The following is a 19,386-nucleotide window of genomic DNA, read 5'->3' on the forward strand; positions in this document are numbered from 1 at the left end:
TTAGTTCAAATAATATTTCTTGAAAGATCTAGAAACACCACAGATGTCATGACTTTCATATTCTTTCACAGTCTTATTTTTTTCCTCTGTTCCTTTTTGAGACTTACAGATTATATGAAACCATAAAAGGGGTAAACCCAGAGACATTTATACCAAAATCCATGTGCTGTTTTTCTTGGATGAACACTTGAGGCTTTCTTTACACTTCACTGGTAGGCACATCATGAGTTTTGTATATGACAGTGTGAAAGTACCAGTTTCTTTTCAACAGAGTTTCAATCTTTCATAAACAGAAACTAAATTTTTTCAGAAGTACTTTCACTAAGGCACGGTCACTATTAATGGGACATTGCCCAAGTTTTAAATTAAAAAATGGAGTAAAAATTAAAGATCTGTATTTGGCTAATCTTTGTTACCTTTTTTTCCCTGCAGCTTTCACACTGCTCTAAAGTCCTAAACTCTAGAATTTTGGATTATTCATAAAGCATTTGTTTTTATTAAAGAATGGCTCCATCCTATCTCCCCCTGCACTGTATTTCGACCATAGAATTCTATCATTTCCAATCCTGCCTTCACCAATGCCAATCATCTGGCCCTCTAGAACATACTAGCCATGTACATATATGCATATGCTGTGTCCCCCTTTTGTAGCTAGCCAATAGAGATAAAGTATAAGGCAATTACTACTACCCACCTCAGCAGCGATCTACTTTAGCTCACATAATAGTGATCTGTATTCATTTAAATGACAGACCAGGGTTCTAGGCCCAGTTCCCAAGGGATGCATGTGATTGATCTAGTAATGGTGTCTGAGGACAGCTCATAGGTTCCTTATCCCTTCTACTAAACTCGTTAAAAGCAGTGAATGAAAAAAAGAGAGTATTAAAAAAAAATAAGAGGAAGATTACAAAAATGGAATAGTTTTAACAAAGTCCCTTTAAAAGAAGATACTGGTTTTCTTTTAGAGAAGAAACGGGCATTATTTAGATGTTTTGAAAAGCAACAGGTTCCACCCAAACCATTTCAAATGTAAGGAAAATTTAACGTGAATATCAGGGAACATTTCCAAACACTGTACTCTATTAGACTCTGGAAGTCTGCAACGGGAAGTGGCACATTCCCACATTGAAGGTACATGTGTGTTTTGTATTTCTATTTGCTAGTTATAGAACTGTGTTAAATGGTATAACACATTAAATACTATATTATAAATGTCTGTAATGTAACATTCATCTATTAACTCACGTCACTGAAATGTTACTATATCATTTTTAAAGTATATGAAAAAAATTCCACTTACATACCATTAGCATGTAGATTATGCACATTTTCATAGCAAGAGGGGTGGATGCCAAAGGAGGAACAATGTGACCTAATGGGTTGAGTTCTGTGATCCTGAGAATAGAACCTCAGAAGGTTCCATTTGGATGTTTATCAGCATGTACCTGGACAATACTTGTTGAGAAACCAGTCTGGAAAATCCTATGAGAACAAGCGTATATCACCTGTCTCCATTGAAGGTTAAAGATTCTGTATGTAGGATGTGCCATCCATGGATCTCAAAGTGCCTTACATACAGTAATGAATTAAGCCTCACTATGCCGTCGTAGAAGAGGTGATACCAAGGATCATTTCTGAAGTTTTTTTAAAGCAATACAATATGTCAGAAACTTCAATGAAGGAGCTACATTAAAGCACTGTTTCTTTTTTCTTTGTTCATAAATCTGTGACTAGCTGATTTTAAATCATAATGCAAGATCCTAATTATGTGAACCGGTGTCTGCCAAACTAAGGAAATTTCATAAGCACAGGCTCTTTTGTGGTATTTTGGTACTTCTGCTTCTGATCCAGTCTGGAACCAAGAAGAAGAAAAATGAGAGAAGATGAAACAAATAGTTGAAAATGAAAATGATTTATATTTTAAACACTGAGAAAGATTCAGTTTAAGTTTTGGATGGAGATTGAATGAAGATGGAGGGGTGTTTAGTCTTTATTTTATCAGGATCAAATTGCCCATCCCTTGTTCTTCTGACTTTCTGCCCAAGTCTTTCAAATATCTAATTGTTTCCAGACCAAAGTCACCCACTGGATAATGACACATGTGCTTGCAACTTATCAGCTGTTTCATGGAGGAAATGAAAAAGAAAACATGACATAAATATAATGCAACTAAGTCTTCTTTGAAAGCAAAAAGTTTCTATCACGTGCATACCTCTGAACTGCCTGTCCTCTAGAGAGAGGCCTGAATCAAAACCCCAGATATGAATAGCCCCAAATTTGGAGGAAGTTCAGCTACCCTTAATGGAACAAGTCAAAATATAAACCCACATCAAACAATGTTGGAAATCCCAACACAATTCTTGATCTGAAATGCTCTGCTGGGTCTTAGCTCTGCAGTACGCTGATACAAAACTCCAAATCTGAACATGCCTGAAATCCAGATCCAAATTTGGGGGCTTAGATCTAACTTTGATGTTTATGCAGCTCAGCTTTTACTCTCTCATATTTTAATGATCTTTTTGTATGATTCAAAGAATAGGCATTTTTTAAAAAACTGAGCCACTGATTACAGACTTTCATCAACAACAAGAAAAATAACACCACTGTCAGTTTTTAGAAGTGCCTACAAAGGAACTGTATAAATTTGTGGCGTTGGTGAGAGCACAAAATGTGATCATGCAAGTAGGACCTTGTCTATATGGGAAAGTTACACTGTCTTTCCAACTTCAGGCAACACCAATACAAACACTCTTACTTCAGTTTAGATTAAACCTGTTAACAACCAACTTAAGTTAACCTGGGAGGAAAAAGCCACACAAACCAAAATATGACCGTGTCCACACAGGAGTTTGCAGCAGTTTAACTAAATTAGTTCAAATTTGCCCCTCAGGTTAATCCATGCAACTTTCTGGTATAGACCAGACATAGAAAACAGATAATGCTAAACAAGGCAGGGTGCAAGATTCTTCACCCATCTTTGACTGAGAATATGAACACTCATACGTAGTAACATTAGTTAGAGATTGGATCCTAACATTGTGGATCAGACCTAAATCCCACAATGCTGAAGGGAATTTTGGTACTGGCTTCTGGTTCACCACATTATAGAAGCAAGCAGCAAGTATTACATTCAGACTGTGAACCAGAGTTTCACCCAATGAGCTACAGCAGTGGGAAGATTATGAGGGGATACAAAGCAAGCTTTGGAGGCCTGGGAGGAATTACGGTTTCAGTAAGAAACCATTTGAAATGGGGTGTTTTCCTATGGTTTTGGTTCAAAGCCAGGGAAAACTGTGTGGTTTCCGAGACTCAAAACAATCTCAGTAGGAGAGACCCCTTGCAAACCAATTTAAAAAGTACAGTTTACTTACTTACTTACACACACACAGAGAGAATTGAAACTTGTGTTTCGCAGTGCTCTATTTACATTTTTGAATACAAAGGGAGAGTTGAATACAAGCTGGAGAGTTGCAGAGAACACACAACTCTTGTTGACCTCACTGAGTGCTCAGAATTTTTCAGGATTACACCAGAATTTATTACACAATAGTTACCTTAATTATTGTTAAAGAAAAAAATTGTATGTGACAGTCTTTTACTCACATGGGGCCAGATTTTTCTCCTCCTATTCATGCTCAATAGTATTTTACCCTGTAATATGCGATGCTCCCCAGGAGTACCCAGGGTTGGGAGGCACCTCACCATCACCTGCCCTGAGCATGAGGGATCAGGTACCTGCCAGGGGTCAGCTCCGAACTCCACTGGCCAAGGACAACACAAGCTTTCCTCTCTAGGCCTTGCAAGTCCCATTGTCACTGTATAGGTTAGCAATTGGCACGTCCCAATCCTCGAGCCCTCCAAGCATCTCCCTGGAGTGTCCAGTTCCACTAGATGCTCACAGTATTCACAGATTCGCTGCTTCCAAAGAAGCAGTCCACTCCAGCTTACCAGTTCCAACTCAGATCACTGCTCTGCTTAACACAGAGATATGTTTATAGTAGGGCAAAACTGAAAAAAAATTAATCGCAATTTAAAAAATTAATCACGATTAATCACTTATAACAATAGAATACCAATTGAAATTTATTAAATATTTTTGGATATTTTTCTACATTTTCAATATTGATTTCAATTATAACACAGAATACAAAGTTACACAGTGCTCACTTTATATTATTATTTCTGATTACAAAAATTTGCACTGTAAAAATGATAAAAGAAATAGTATTTTTCAATTCACCTTATACAAGTATAGAAGTGCAATCTCTTTATTGTGAAAGCATAACTTACAAATGCAGATTTTTTTTGGTTACATAACTGCACTCAAAAACAAAACAGTGTAAAACTTTAGAGCATACTAGTCCACTCAGTCCTACTTCTTATTCTGCCAATCGCTAAGACAAACAACTTTGTTTACATTTACCGGAGATATTGCTGCCTGCTTCTTATTTACAATGTCACCTGAAAGTGAGAACAGGCATTTGCATGACACTTTTGTAGCCAGCACTGCAAGGTATTTACATGCCAGATATGCTACACATTCATATGCCCCTTCATGCTTTGGCCACCATTCCAGAGGACATGCTTCCATGCTGATGATGCTCATTAAAAAAATAATGCATCAATTAAATTTGTGACTGTACTCCTGGGGGGAGGGGGAATTGTCTGTCTTATGCTCTTTTCTACCTGCATTCGGCATATATTTCATGTTGCAATTTAATTGTACCTGTAACCAATTAATCGCAATTAATTTTTTTAATCGCTTGACAGCCCTAGTTTATAGTAAAACCAAGCATTACGTTTATTTAACAAAGCACAGAGATTCAAGCAATAGCAAGTAGAAGTACTGTCAAGAAACGGTTACATGTAAAATTAAATTGCAACACACATTCTAGATCCTAAACTTAATTATCCAGATACTTTCATGTCTTGTAGGGTACTGTCGTCCTCAGATCCTTGCAGCTCTTCACAGCCAGGTTGGCTATGACCCTCCTTCCATGAGACAAGCAGGCTGTCAGTTGTATCCTAGGTGAAGGATTTAGTGTGTAGCTTCGCACTTCAAGCTATACCAAAACAATCCTTTGTCTTTATTCATGAACAGGACACCTCCTGCTGTTTGATTTTTCCTGTAGATTTCCTTTCTTGTAGATTTCACCATGTCTTAATTTTGCACCTGGCTAACTATGGAAATTGGCATAGAGTGTGAGGAATACAATACACAATAGGCCAGACCTCCTGCCTGAAAGGAACATTTCTGAGGTATGTGACTTGCCAAGACTGTTAGAACATAATTTTCCATGTAGATACATAACTTTTAAAATATGAACTGTTCATATTTCTGAGGTACGTGACTTGCCAAGACTGTTAGAACATAATTTTCCATGTAGATACATAACTTTTTAAATATGAACTGTTCATATATTTTGCAATGACCAGTGGGCTACTAGCTCTCAGCAGAGACATCACATGCCACCCTTTGATGAACTAGTTTGCAGATATCTGACCCAGGGGATCCCTGTACAACCTTATGCACCCCTGTGCCCACTACCAGTTGACAGCAAAGGGTCCCTGGATCATGTAGTCCCATTACTCACAGGCTTTCCCTCGGATGCTTATCTCTTTTCACCTTTCACATATTGCCTAAATCTTACATTATGAGGTCTCTGGGGCACGGACTGTCATGTTGTTTGTGCAGAGATGCTAATGCTTGTTTGGAGTCTTTAGACACTGCAATAGAAAAAGGGTTTGGATTCAGTTGGTACGCAGCAGTAAAACGTGCCAGCACTTCTTGTTCTCCAGAATTTTAGCTTTCATATTTGTGGTGGAATCCCCGGGATATGACCTGGAACTGTGGGACTGCTGTGCCCCCTTTCCTCTCCAGCCTGGGCTGTCTCTCACAATGCTTTGCTAGTGACAAGCAGCAAAGCCCTCCAGGTGCTGTTATCACTCAGCCACCACCATACAGAGACACACCCAGCTAAGTGGAATGAATGCTCTTTCAAGCCACATGGAAACATCAGCAAATCCCCCCAGCCTTGCACCCCAGAAATATACCATCTTACATTGTGCAAGACTTTGTCTTGAACAATGCAAGCTCATTAACTAAGTTCACCACTTTGTCAAAGGATAGTGGACATGTAGTCTGAGCAGATTCCCCAATCACTTTAGATAAACTCACTGGTAAGGATAAAACATTATAAGAAGTTCATTAACTACAGAAAAACAGATTTTAAGTGATTATAAGTGGTAGACATAAAGGTCAGAGATAGTTACCTAAGAAAATAAAAAATAAACACGCATTCTAATCCTAAACTTTCAGACTAAGCAAGAGTCGAATCAAACAACTTTTCTCACCCCCACTGGTGAGAAACCAGGTTACGGTTCTTAATACAGAGGATGAATTTCCTTCTCAGCCTGGGACCAGTCTCCTCAGTTCAAAGTCTTTGTCTTCCCTGTGTTCTTGTTGCTTTCAGCGTAGGTGGGGGAGGAGAGAGGTGATCTCCTGGTGGCACTGCCTCTTATTTTATACTCTCAGTTGATGTCCCAAGGAAAATACTGGCCCAGGCATGTCCTGGTGGGCCTTGCTGAGTCACAGAGTTGAGGAATCCTCATTGTTTGGTGTTTGACCAACTGTCTCTTACACAATTCTAAATCTCTTGTTCACAATTCCTCTGTTGGTCAATGGCTTGGGATGGTCACTGTGGGTCACCACTTTGTTGTCACTGGAGAGCTAGCAGTGAGCACCTCTCAAACTCATGTGTTTCAGTAATAATCCTATAGTAAAATCTCATAACTTCATAGACATGAACAATATATATATATTGAGAGAACATTGAGTTTCAGCAGATCATGAACTTTCATATGGTATCTTACATGGCATGCTTTGTATGAAATATCACAACCATACACAAATTATGAATATGGGGGTTACAGGGTGCTATTTTGAGGTCCAGTGCATCACAATATTATTGTTACAAAGAAAACCAATGCAGAGATGTTCACTTGAGTTTGCAGAGAGCCTCAAACAATATCTGTAAGAGGTCTGTGAATTGCCTTATTCATCTCAGCATTAACTCATATGCCCAATGCTGACAGTTAATGTTGACATATAAATTATTTCATTCTTCATGTAAGAAAAGAGAGGTAGGATCACAGCTCTGTACAATGTAGCAAAATGAGGGCTCATATAGTAATACAGATGGTTGACATTTGGAAGATACCACAATTTATTTCCCCCCGCAATCAAGAAGGAACCAATCCAAAAGAGACTAACAGAGTTCAAAAAGCCCCACTGAGAAGCAGCCAAGCTAAGGAAGCTCAGTGGAACTCAGAGAACACACGTGATTGTATTTGGACATCTGCACGTCCCCCCACAGGCTACATCAAAATTAAAACTTCTGTTTCAAGTTGACATTTCAGAAAAAAAGTTTCTACATTGCGGTAGCATGTGAAGGCAAATTCACAACCCTGCTCTGACTCAGGCAAAGTAAGGACTTGAACTGGGGTCTCCCACACCCTAGGTGAGCTCAGTAGGGCTATCTAGTATAAAGAGGGACCACCACCACATCCTGCTCTTCCTCCTTACATCACATGTAAGTCACATGTGAATCACATGTAAGTCCCCTTGGGAATCTGACCTCATTTTTTGAGGGGTGGGGTGATAGAAACTATTTGGTGAATTCACAAATCATTTCAGGAGACCCAAAACTGCATTTTTTTCAGCAAATAAACTATTCATCTGAAACTTTTCACCCAGTTCTATTAATGACTTAAATGGAGCTCTGTCAACTCACACCAGCTGAAGATCCCAGAAACCCAACATAAGATTGGGGCTTCCTTGTACTAGCTGCTATACATACTCATAGTAAATCTCTGCACTAAACAGCTTAAAATGTAAAAAGATAGCAGAGACAAAAGAAGGGAGGTAGAGATTATTATTACTGTTATTAATTATTATTATAAAGAGATTAAATGATTTGCTCATGGTCACTAAAAAGGTCACTAAAGAAGTCTGAACTCAGACATCTGAAGTCCCTTTCCACTGTTTTCACCACCAGATCATTTTTTCCTCTGGATATAAGTACAAAACATTTGTTAATCAATTGTGTTTATTTGCAATATCTGTCCTATTAAATTTAAATTCAAAACATATTTGTTCACTTCCATTTAAAATATTACCTACTGAACTTTTTTATTTCTGCAAACATACTGTATGTAGGTCAGGTGCTTGGATTGTCAAAGATGGGAGCTGAGTGTACACATGGGACACATATATATAAACACACGTGACACATGTATATACACACATGCATAGCTTCCCTCTGAAGACCACATACTCCATCAGGACTGAACCTACATGAGCCACTAGAAAGCAATGGCCTATTGTTTGATACATCTTTTTATGTGTCAGTGAAAGGGCACTGGGTTCTATCCATCAGTCAAGCCACAATACACCCTGACACACTAGTTAGAAGAGAGCAGTTAGAAGGCTAAGTCAGGGGTGGTATCTTGAACTGGGAATAAGAAAAGGAGGACTTGTGGCACCTTAGAGACTAACCAATTTATTTGAGCATGAGCTTTCGTGAGCTACAGCTCACTTCATCGGATGCATGCCGTGGAAACTGTAGCAGACTTTATATATACACAGAGAATATGAAAAAATACCTCCTCCCACCCCACTGTCCAGCTGGTAATAGCTTATCTAAAGTGATCACCAGGTGGGCCATTTCCAGCACAAATCCAGGTTTTCTCACCCTCCACCCCCCCCCCCCCCCACAGATTCACTCTCCTGCTGGTGATAGCCCATCCAAAGTGACAACTCTTTACACAATGTGCATGATAATAAAGTTGGGCCATTTCCTGCACAAATCCAGGTTCTCTCACCCCCTCACCCCCCTCCCAAAAACCACACACACAAACTCACTATCCTGCTGGTAATAGCTCATCCAAAGTGACCATTCTCCCTACAATGTGCATAATTAAGGTGGGCCATTTCCAGCACAAATCCAGGTTTTCTCACATCCCCCCACCCCCATACACACACAAACTCACTCTCCTGCTGGTAAAACTGGGAATGAGATCCAGGAGTGAGGGGAGGAGGAGGAGGAAAGGGGAGGAGTGGGGAGTGGTACTAGTTTCATATTGTTGTTTCACTGGAAGGACACAGCGTGTCATAACGAATTACCGTTAATTTGCACCAGCAGTACAGTTAGATTGAGACCGGCAAGCGACGATGACAAACAGCACTTGCAAGATCGCATAATGAGGGGGCAAGGCTGCTTCACTGGAGCCGCTTCACTCAATTAGTGGACAAGGCTTTTAATGCCGCTATGCACAACCAAAGCAATTTTGATTACTTAGAGCTAAGTCTCCATTTAGAATGATTCGGAAGCAGAAACAGTCCCCCCCGCTCCTTTTAATATAATTTATCTGCAGAGTATTTGAATGGTAATAAGCTATTTGAAAGCCAGTCACATTAGCCTCTATTTCTGTCTAAGCCATGTTGAAATATATTTTTTTAAAATAAGTTCAAATGATAGTATTTATTCTACCAAATAAAATATAAATAAGACAGCAAGTAATCAAAGGTATGCAGAATATGGGGCCAAATTCTGCTTCTCTTTACACTGGTGTAATTCCAGAGAAAACCAGTTGATTTTTGGGAAATCACTACAGGTTTGTAGTGGTGTAAATGAGATAAGAGTTTGGCCCAGTGTGTTTTGTGTGAGGGGATTTACAATTAGTGAGTAATTTTATTGGCTGACGATGACAAGGGTTGAATTATCAACTGTCCAATATTTATACTTTCAACACTTTTCTTTCTCAATTTCTCTTTATCATGCAGTTTTTGAATAGAAACATACAGAGCCTGATCTGGTTTTGATGGAGCAGGCTCTGAGGATCTGATCCAAAGCCCATTGGTGTAAATTGACTGGACCATTGGAGTTAATACAGGCCTTCAGTTTGCAAGCTTGCAACAGATTCACTTTTTTGCGGGGAGGGAGAAGGCAAAGGCAGGAGACATTTTTGATCATTTCGTTAGTTCAGAAACTTATTGTTTCCCACATACATATGACTGCATAACCAGTCTGATGTAAGAAGGGTTTTTTTCCACCATCCTTTGAAGCATCAGGTACTAGCTATTACAGGGGCAGAGTACCAGATTCAATAGACCAATTGTCTGATCTGCTTTGGCAAAGACTGTGTTTCCACTGGATGTCCATAAACACATAACAGGGAAAATTTAAACAGCTTCATCTCTCAGCTCCAGTACAGCTCTGTATGTATAATTTATTTAAAATTTGGCTCAGCAGGGTAGCTGAATAAAATACACATCTTATTCTTGTGAAGGTCCGCACTACTACCCCCATAGCCTGTTTAACTGTCAGTATATTGGCCTTTTGGATTTTTGTTTTCATAATACCAAAAGCTATTTGAACATACAGAATTATAGACTAATCATCCCTTGCCCAATTATGCTGTGTTTTACAGGCGACAGCAGAGAACAAGAAATGCAATTTAGTTAGAACTTCAAAGCAAGGTTTCGCTATTACCCAAGCTGGGATTCTCTTTTTGCCTCCCTCACTATTTGATTTTAAAAGTAAATGGAAACCAATTGTTTAAATTTCTTCTCATTTTTTTCCATTCCCAGGGGGTTGCTTTCAGATAACAGATTAGTCAATCTTGAGGTCAGTTGGGAATACATACTTTTTAGTCTCTAGACAGTCATAGTTTACATTCACATGAATTAAAAATGGGCCCAATCCAAAACCAGGCATTTGTACACTTCCAAACTTTGAAAATGTATACATTTCATAACTGGCTTCTATCTTTGCAAAAGAATTAACAAAAGTACTGATCCACCCACACCTTAACTTTAAGTCATTTGGATCTTTCACAATAGGATGTCTTTCTAAAAGATAAGTGATGGGCTGGATCTAGGAATTATTGGGTGGAATTCTATGGGCTGTGTTATGCAGAAGGTTAAGAACATAAGAACCGCCATACTGGGTCAGACCAATGGTCCATCTAGCCCAGTATCCTGTCTTCTGACAGTGGTTGGTGCCAGATGCTTCAGAGGGAGAGAATGGAAAAGGGCAATTTATTGAGTGATCTACCCTGTCATCCAGTCTCAGCTTCTAGCAGTCAGAGGTTTAGGGACACCCAGAGCATGGGGTTGCCTCTAGGTTAAACCTAGATGATCATAACGGTCCCTTTAGGACTTAAAAATATATGTATTTATAGGTTTCAGAGTAACAGCCATGTTAGTCTGTATTCGCAAAAAGAAAAGGAGTACTTGTGGCACCTTAGAGACTAACCAATTTATTTGAGCATAAGCTTTCGTGAGCTACAGCTCACTTCATCGGATGCATACTGTGGAAAATACAGAAGATGTTTTTATACACACAAACCGTGAAAAAATGGGTGTTTATCACTACAAAAGGTTTTCTCTCCCCCCACCCCACTCTCCTGCTGTCTGCAGGCTTCTGTTGTAATATTGCAACTTTCATGTCTGTAATCGCGTGACCAGAGAGAGCCCCCCAACCTGAAGCGAATACTCACCAGCAACCACTTACCACACAACAGAACCACTAACCCAGGAACCTATCCTTGCAACAAAGCCCGTTGCCAACTGTGCCCACATATCTATTCAGGGGACACCATCACAGGGCCTAATAACATCTGCCACGCTATCAGAGGCTCGTTCACCTGCACATCTACCAATGTGATATATGCCATCATGTGCCAGCAATGCCCCTCTGCCATGTACATTAGTCAAACTGGACAGTCTCTACGTAAAAGAATAAATGAACACAAATCAGATGTCAAGAATTATAACAGTCATAAACCAGTCGGAGAACACTTCAATCTCTCTGGTCATGCGATTACAGACATGAAAGTTGCGATATTACAACAGAAAAACTTAAAAACCAGACTCCAGCGAGAGACTGCTGAATTGGAATTCATTTGCAAATTGGATACAATTAACTTAGGCTTGAATAGAGACTGGGAGTGGCTAAGTCATTATGCAAGGTAACCTATTCCCCCCCCCCCCCCGTTCCTCAGACATTCTTGTTAAACCCTGGATTTGTGCTGGAAATGGCCCACCTTGATTATCATACACATTGTAAGGAGAGTGATCACTTTAGACAAGCTATTACCAGCAGAAGAGTGGGGTGGAGGGAGAGAAGACCTTTTGTAGTGATAAACACCCATTTTTTCATGGTTTGTGTGTATAAAAACATCTTCTGTATTTTCCACAGTATGCATCCAATGAAATGAGCTGTAGCTCACAAAAGCTTATGCTCAAATAAATTGGTTAGTCTCTAAGGTGCCACAAGTACTCCTTTTCTTTTTATGTATTTATAGCTGTCCCATATCCCTATAATGGGAAAAGCCAAAACCCCATTTTTAAAAATCCTCAGACTTTGGGAAAGGCTGGATTTGCTTCTAAAATATGAGGCTGAAATCATCTCTAATAGGGCTGGCTGGAAAATAAGAAATCCATTTTGTGAAAAGTTTGAGGTTTTGAGATTGTTTTTGTTCTGCAGTGGAACAAAATCGAGACTTATCAATTTAAAAAAAAAATGTGAGAGCATGTGCTCCTGACCCCACTCAGAATAGCCAATAATTTCTTGGTGAGGGCACTCATCTGGGACCTGGGAAACTGACTACGGCAGAGCAGGAATCCGGACCTCCACATCCATGGTGAGTGCCCTAAACTACTGGGGTATTGACTGTTCCGGGATGTGGAAGGGTGTTTCTGTCTCATTTTGAGCAGAAATTCCATCCCGGACCTGAAAGACTGTTCATTGAAACCCACATGTTTTCATGAAGATTTTCAGTTTTGGCAAAAAAATATTTAGGCCAAAAATTGCCAAGCAGCTTGTTCTGTAACATCAACACAAGGAACACAGTATTTTACACACACATTAGGAAAGATCAGTGGGAACTCAGCTAGTAGGAGACTAAAGAATCAGAGTCTGAACTGGTTAAGAAACATACCTTGTTTCTCTCTATGAAAATAGTAAGTGAAATTAATGCTCATGAGAATGATTATACATATGTTTTTGAACTAAAACTCTAACCAGGCATGATTAGTTTTGGCCTTATTTTTGTCACAACATCTTAGTCCATGTGGCCTGAAGCAAATCATTCCATATTTTTATTTTAAAACTCTGTGTTTTTCTTGTCTATTTCCTTCTCTCCCACCACACACACAGTCAGCCACTACCAATGCACCAAATACCAAATATACTCTGCAAGCTGGTTAGCACAAGCACCATACAATACTGGCATGCTCTTCTTGCAGAGGGATTCTCGCTAAAAACAGTGGCTCATCCAAGCAGCATCACTGTCTGGCATCTTAGGACATCCATACTCTATCAGTCTGTTCCCAGCGATAAGCCTCAAACGTGGCTGCACCACCCATTTCAAGGGAATTAAATCAGATAACCAATAAAATAACAGTACCTTGCATTTATACATCACTTTTTTCTCCCCTGAAGGCTTTACAAACTATTAACATTCAGCACCACTGAAATATTGCCATTGCTGGGGTAGAAGGTGGAAATCACCGCAAAACAAGTGACAGATAAGAGAAATATTGGCCACGGACACCAGGGCAATCCTACACGTTTCCAAAAGGAGCTATGGGAGCTTTAATGTCTGTGCAGAGTAGACGGCAGCTCATCTCCTAAGGTCTTGCCTGGAAGACCCACTTGCAATGAACTAAATGGAACTCAGAAAGGTGAAAGGCTGTCCTGACCCAGCCAGAATTCAAACCACTAAACCACTTCCTCCATTACCCAGATTGGAAGCTTTTCTCTCCTTCGTCTTCGCCCCTACTCCCGCCCCCATACACCCATCTCCCTATGGCACAATGACAATTAACGATTCAATTAGAGCCTGTTACAAAGTAATGGTCAATCGACCCCACTTAATTCAGTTACTGAAAACAAAGCTAAAAGTTTGCCACTGTAATAGCGACATGCACGCCTGCTCAGAAAGGCAACCTCTATGTGGCCTGTATCTACACACTGCATTCACAATACGCAGGCGGTCTACTGCTCTTCCACATTACCAAGTTTCTGTAAGGGCAGCAACTCCACCTAACAAATGTAACTTTAACAACAGTAAAACAACCTAATAGCTTAGCATGCCAGGGGGCTAATGTGGTGGGCCATTTAACGCTGCACTAAATAGCCCCAGTTTGATTCTCATTGCCAAGTGCTGAACTGAGAATTGCAACTGCAGGAGCAGTTCCTTATTCATTAGTTAAAGGGGGTCATTGCTCATAGGGTGGGGAAGAGGAAAGAAAAATAAGACAACTCCAAACATTCAAAGTCAACAGAAGGTTGCACTCCTGAGAGATGTTGTATTTAGCCAAAAGCCTGACAAAGCTCCGCAGCTGGGCGGCCCATGGTGGTTTTACTCAGCATTAAAAAGTTGCCTTAAGACACTTGTAACCTGTATAATAGGCTGGGTGGGAATGGGAAAGGCGGGAATGAAAGGAAGGTGAAAACATCTTGTTAACAGACTGCAGTTCCGTCTTAAGCAGCCCTCAAACTGCACTCCATGCAGGCTACCGGCTGGGCAAAGAGGCAGCTCAATGAAGAAATAAATAAAATAAATCCCCAAAAGTAAAATTAAAAAAGGGACCTGATTGGAATGAAAAAAATAAAATAATACAATGAAATCAAAAATTGAAATGAGACCACTGCAAAAGGACAGCTTTATTCCCGAACATTAGCCCCCTAAAACAACTGATTTCTCTAATTCCTGCCATCACTCAGATTGGCCTTGAATTACCTCCTGATAGGCCTCCCATGCGCTTGCAGATGAGAGAGTGTAATGGGGATCTGTTAATTAACTAGAAGCAAAGTTGCACGGTGGGGATCAAACACTGGATGCGTCCTAAAACTCCCACAGAGAAGATGAAATGCAGTGCAAACTTTAAAGACTTCCCGTCATTAGCCAAGACCTTGGCTGTTCCTGGCCCAGACCCCTCCTGTTTCAGAGAACAATGAGGACAATGATGGCAGAAATGAAATAGTGCAGCGAGGAACAAAGGAATTAGCTATTTACCCACAGAGAAAGAAAGGAAGAGAGGGGTGAGCGGGGGGGGCGGGGAAGAGAACTTGCTTTTTCTATGGTTCCTGTCTACTTTTAATTAATTTATGGCTGCCAGGGACTTGCACACAGAGTACTCCCAAAAGCATTGTGTTGGAGTGCAGTGTTAATATATGTAACTTTTACTGTTTTACTCCCAAGCAGAATGGAAAAGTAGCTGGGGCAAGGAGGGCAGTAGGGAAGGAGGAGAAGAGATGTTTCCTCCTTAAAGTGATTTGAAAGAAATGGACGGAGGAGGCCAAAAGGTTAGACTGATCTTTAACTTCTAAGAATCCAACTCCACATAGATTATTATTTTTTAAGACTCCCAGGTGTAATAACTCACAGATAAGGCTCCAGTCACCACAGCTGCATATTAAAACACAAAGAAATTGTGGGGGTAACATAGAAGAGGGATATCCAAATTAGGTGGCTGTGGGGACTACCACCGGCAACTTATCAGAAGCCACTTTTAATTGGCCTGATGCAAAGCTCAAAGAAGTCACTGGAAAGACTCCCACTGACTTCAACAGGCTCTGGTGTGCGGGATCACAGATACTGAACCCAAGGTCCCCAGGCAGCGCTCAGACTGCAACAGCTCACTGGAACCAGTGGAGAGGGGGATCAGCAGAGCTCAAGCTCACCAAAGGTTCCCCCCACAAAGCTCCTGATTGACATCCAGCCCCACCAGTTGGCTCAGACACACTACATTTAGGTCAGAAGGAGCCATAGGAAGATGTCTGAGCTATTCTGTGGATTCCTGGCTGGCTGCCATTTTGGACCCTGATTGACTCCTGAAACCTGTCTTCCAACATGACCCTGGTTCCTGCCCTCCTTATTCTAGATCTTCCTCCACTCCCAGTTCCTGCTTTCCTGCCTTGCTCCTGGTCCCTGCTACTTTGCCTTACCCCTGACTCTGACCCTTGGCTTGATTCCTGACTCTGGCTCCAACCCCAGTTCCTAACTCTGACCAGTAGGTGGGACTTCCCATGTCCCAGTCCTCACATCTAGATCAAGGCCCACTTGCTCTTTCATCCAAGAATCTCAAATCGCTGTACACAGAAATACTGTTATCCCCATTTTATACCTGGAGGAGAACGAGGCACAGAAAGTCTAAGTGACTTGACTAAGGTCATACAGCAACTCAGCAACAGAACCTAGCACTAGACTACCAGTCCCTGGCTCTACCCACAAGACAACAGATACACAAACATGATGGTGATGACACAAAGTATAGGAACCTGATGTGAACAGAATATTCCCTCTGGTAGGAACATGTTACATCTTTCAACAAAAAGAGATACACAGAGTCAACTTTAGCTGTCTCCCTTGAAAGATGAATAAAAATGGCTCCTTGTCTCCATTTACCAGAAATGGACACCTGTAGTTGGATCAGTTTTATCCCCATTTCACAAGGATAAAGTATCCATACGCTGCATTTAGTCCTCAATCCATAATTTAGATACCCCTCTTTCAAGGGGAGAGAGGCCAGACAGCAACCCTTGGGATGGACACAGCCCCTTGGATTAGCATGATTTATTTACATATAACCCAGGAGAACTGATGTCTGTTTTTTTCTTTTAAAATTTAAGGTAAAAAATGGTTATTTGTTTTAAAACTAAGAGACAAAGAATTCTTTTTCTGGGTCACCTGTTCAGAAGAATCAACATGTGTTTTACAGTTCAGTGAAACAGACAAATCCTTCTAGGCTTATAGTTAACAAGAGCCAGTGGTATTTCCCCCCTCCCCCAAAATGCAACACTGAACTCAAATGTTTTAAAATCCATTCCAAATCAGGAACATTTCCATTTTGGGGAGTGTGACATCCCGGGGTACAATTCAGACCAGTGTGGGGCTGTCACCCCTCCCCTATAACCTCAGTTCCTTACAAAGCCTTACTGAAGTAGCTCCCACGTGGGCTGCTCGCAAACTTCCTTTCAGCATGCAAGCCACACCCTGAGCATGTGTAACTGCATGCTGTAAATTACACCCTGGTTCTCACCAGCCTTGGTTATACTGCAGGGTGACCCCAACACACCTCCAATCCTGGATTTCCCCCAGAAATATATGCAATGTACTGCCCACCCCTCTCCTGGACAGTACAAATATTTTAAGTCTGTTATTTCTTTAGGGGAATAATGTACCATGTTGTTATTTAAAATACAGTTACCCAAACACTTTAATTTAAACATGCTGGATTAGAGAAAATAGTAAAACAAGTTTATTAACTACAAAGAAATAGATTTTAAGTGAGTACAAGTAATGAGGAATAAAAGTCAGAAATAGTTACAAGAAAAATAAAGACAAAACGCTTACTAGTGCCTAACAAACTATATTAAAGTCAAGCGAAATTTCTCACCACATGCTTCCAGCAAGTTAACTGACCAACCTTTTCAGGTCAGATCTCCCTAAGTTCAATGGCTATTTTCCTTTTGTCTTCTTGGGAGCAGAGAACACGATGGGCAGGGAGAGAGGGGTGTCTTGGGGTGTTTGCCCTTGCTTTTTACAGTTTCAGTCCCCCTCTTAAAAAACATTTTCAGATGAGAAGTAGGAGACAAAGAGTCTGTGTGGAAGGACATTTCCTGCTGGTTTTTTTCACCTATTTGAGCTTTTTTTGTTTTCCCTTCCTGGTTGATTACTCAATTTACTGCTTAAATGCAAATTAAGGCAAGCACACATTCCTTCCTTTGTTTAGGACAGACGTGACTTCTGCTTGGGCAGGTCTGTGGGGTTTGGAGCATGTGTTAATAACATCATACAGGAGAATCTTTTAGCTTTATATACAATTTTGCCACACTTATTTTATCAGGACAATTCTAATGAGAAAATTATGAGTTTTAAAGTGATACAAGGCATATCTTGTACAAAGATTATTACGCTAGTGTGTAGGGTGTAAATACAGTGGTGTATTCTGTCACAGGGAAGCAGGCAATAAAAATCATTACTATCACCATACAGTAAGCAACCCCCAATCACAGTGAAAGGGATGGCTTTTGATCACATCACAGAAATCCTGATTTAACAGCAGATTTGCCAGTTTTAGAGAAAAGCAATATAATCATAAGGAGAATTTTTACCTGGTGTTTACTTTAGATCAAACTCTGAATAGTTATGAAGTTGGATGTACATTCAGAGGCCAATGTGGTGTCTAAAATTCCAGTAGTCTCATTTCAATGCCTTGTATTCATGCACTATGTTAGTTAAATGTGTGGCTATGTCTTCCTTTATTGGCTGGTCCCAAATATTTATCTATCACCCTAGTGACTACAATATGTATCTAAGTTAATCACAGCATCTCAGAACCTTTTAATTTGTGGATCGCTGCAACACGCCTATGAGGGTATTATCCCTGTTTTACAGATGGGGAATAGAGACTGAGGGGCTAAGTGACTTGTCTAAGGTCACCGAGGAAGTGTGTGGCAGAGTAGGGAACTGAATCCAGATCAGCATCCTAACCACTGGACCTTCCTTCCTCTTATGCACAAAGGGTAATCTTTTAGCTTAAGTTTTAGGAACTTGTATTTTTACTGCTAAACGGCAAGTGAACTGTCCCTTCAGATGATTATGGAGTTTTTATGTACGTGGCCAGTTTTCTACATTCACATCATAAAAGCAGCCAAACAAGAGTGACACCCTTGCGGGTGATTTCAGCAAAGAGGACAAGGGCTAAGTAAGTCTAAAGATGGAACTACGCTCTGAACTAGAAAGGTGGTCACTTCAGGGCAGGGTTGAGGCAGGTGTATTAGCAGAGTGGTGGGTGTGGCTACTCTGTCTTGTGGTAAAACAGACAACATCTACTTCAAGATCTGGCCCCTCAGGAGTGCATTTGGACCAGCTTATTCACCCAAGCAGTCCTATTTAGACCTTCATTTATAACATGGGGGAAAATCACTTGGAATTTTTTTTCAAGGTAGTAAAGTAAGGAACTTAGCCCTTGAGATTCATTCTGGGCTAAAACAGACCATACAAGATCTCATCCTGGGAGAACATTTTATTTTGTTAACATTGGGAAATAAATTAGCCTGACCTTTGTGAAAATGGGGAGAGAGAAGAAGATATCAAGGGTACAAAACAGTAGCTTACAGGTTTTAAATTCTTTTGTGACCCTCTGACTATACAATGGTTACATTAAGAAAATGTGGGGGAGGGGGTTAAAATTAATCTATTTTATTAATTTAGCTGATGTCACAAACAGAAGATCATCCCATCTCAAAATCTATCCAAAGGTTCAGTTATTATTAGCCTCCAAGATGTAGGCTAATTGCTTTCTGTGTT

Source organism: Lepidochelys olivacea (assembly GCF_965140295.1).
Source record: "Lepidochelys olivacea isolate rLepOli2 genome assembly, chromosome: 1".
Taxonomy (NCBI): Eukaryota; Metazoa; Chordata; order Testudines; family Cheloniidae; genus Lepidochelys; species Lepidochelys olivacea.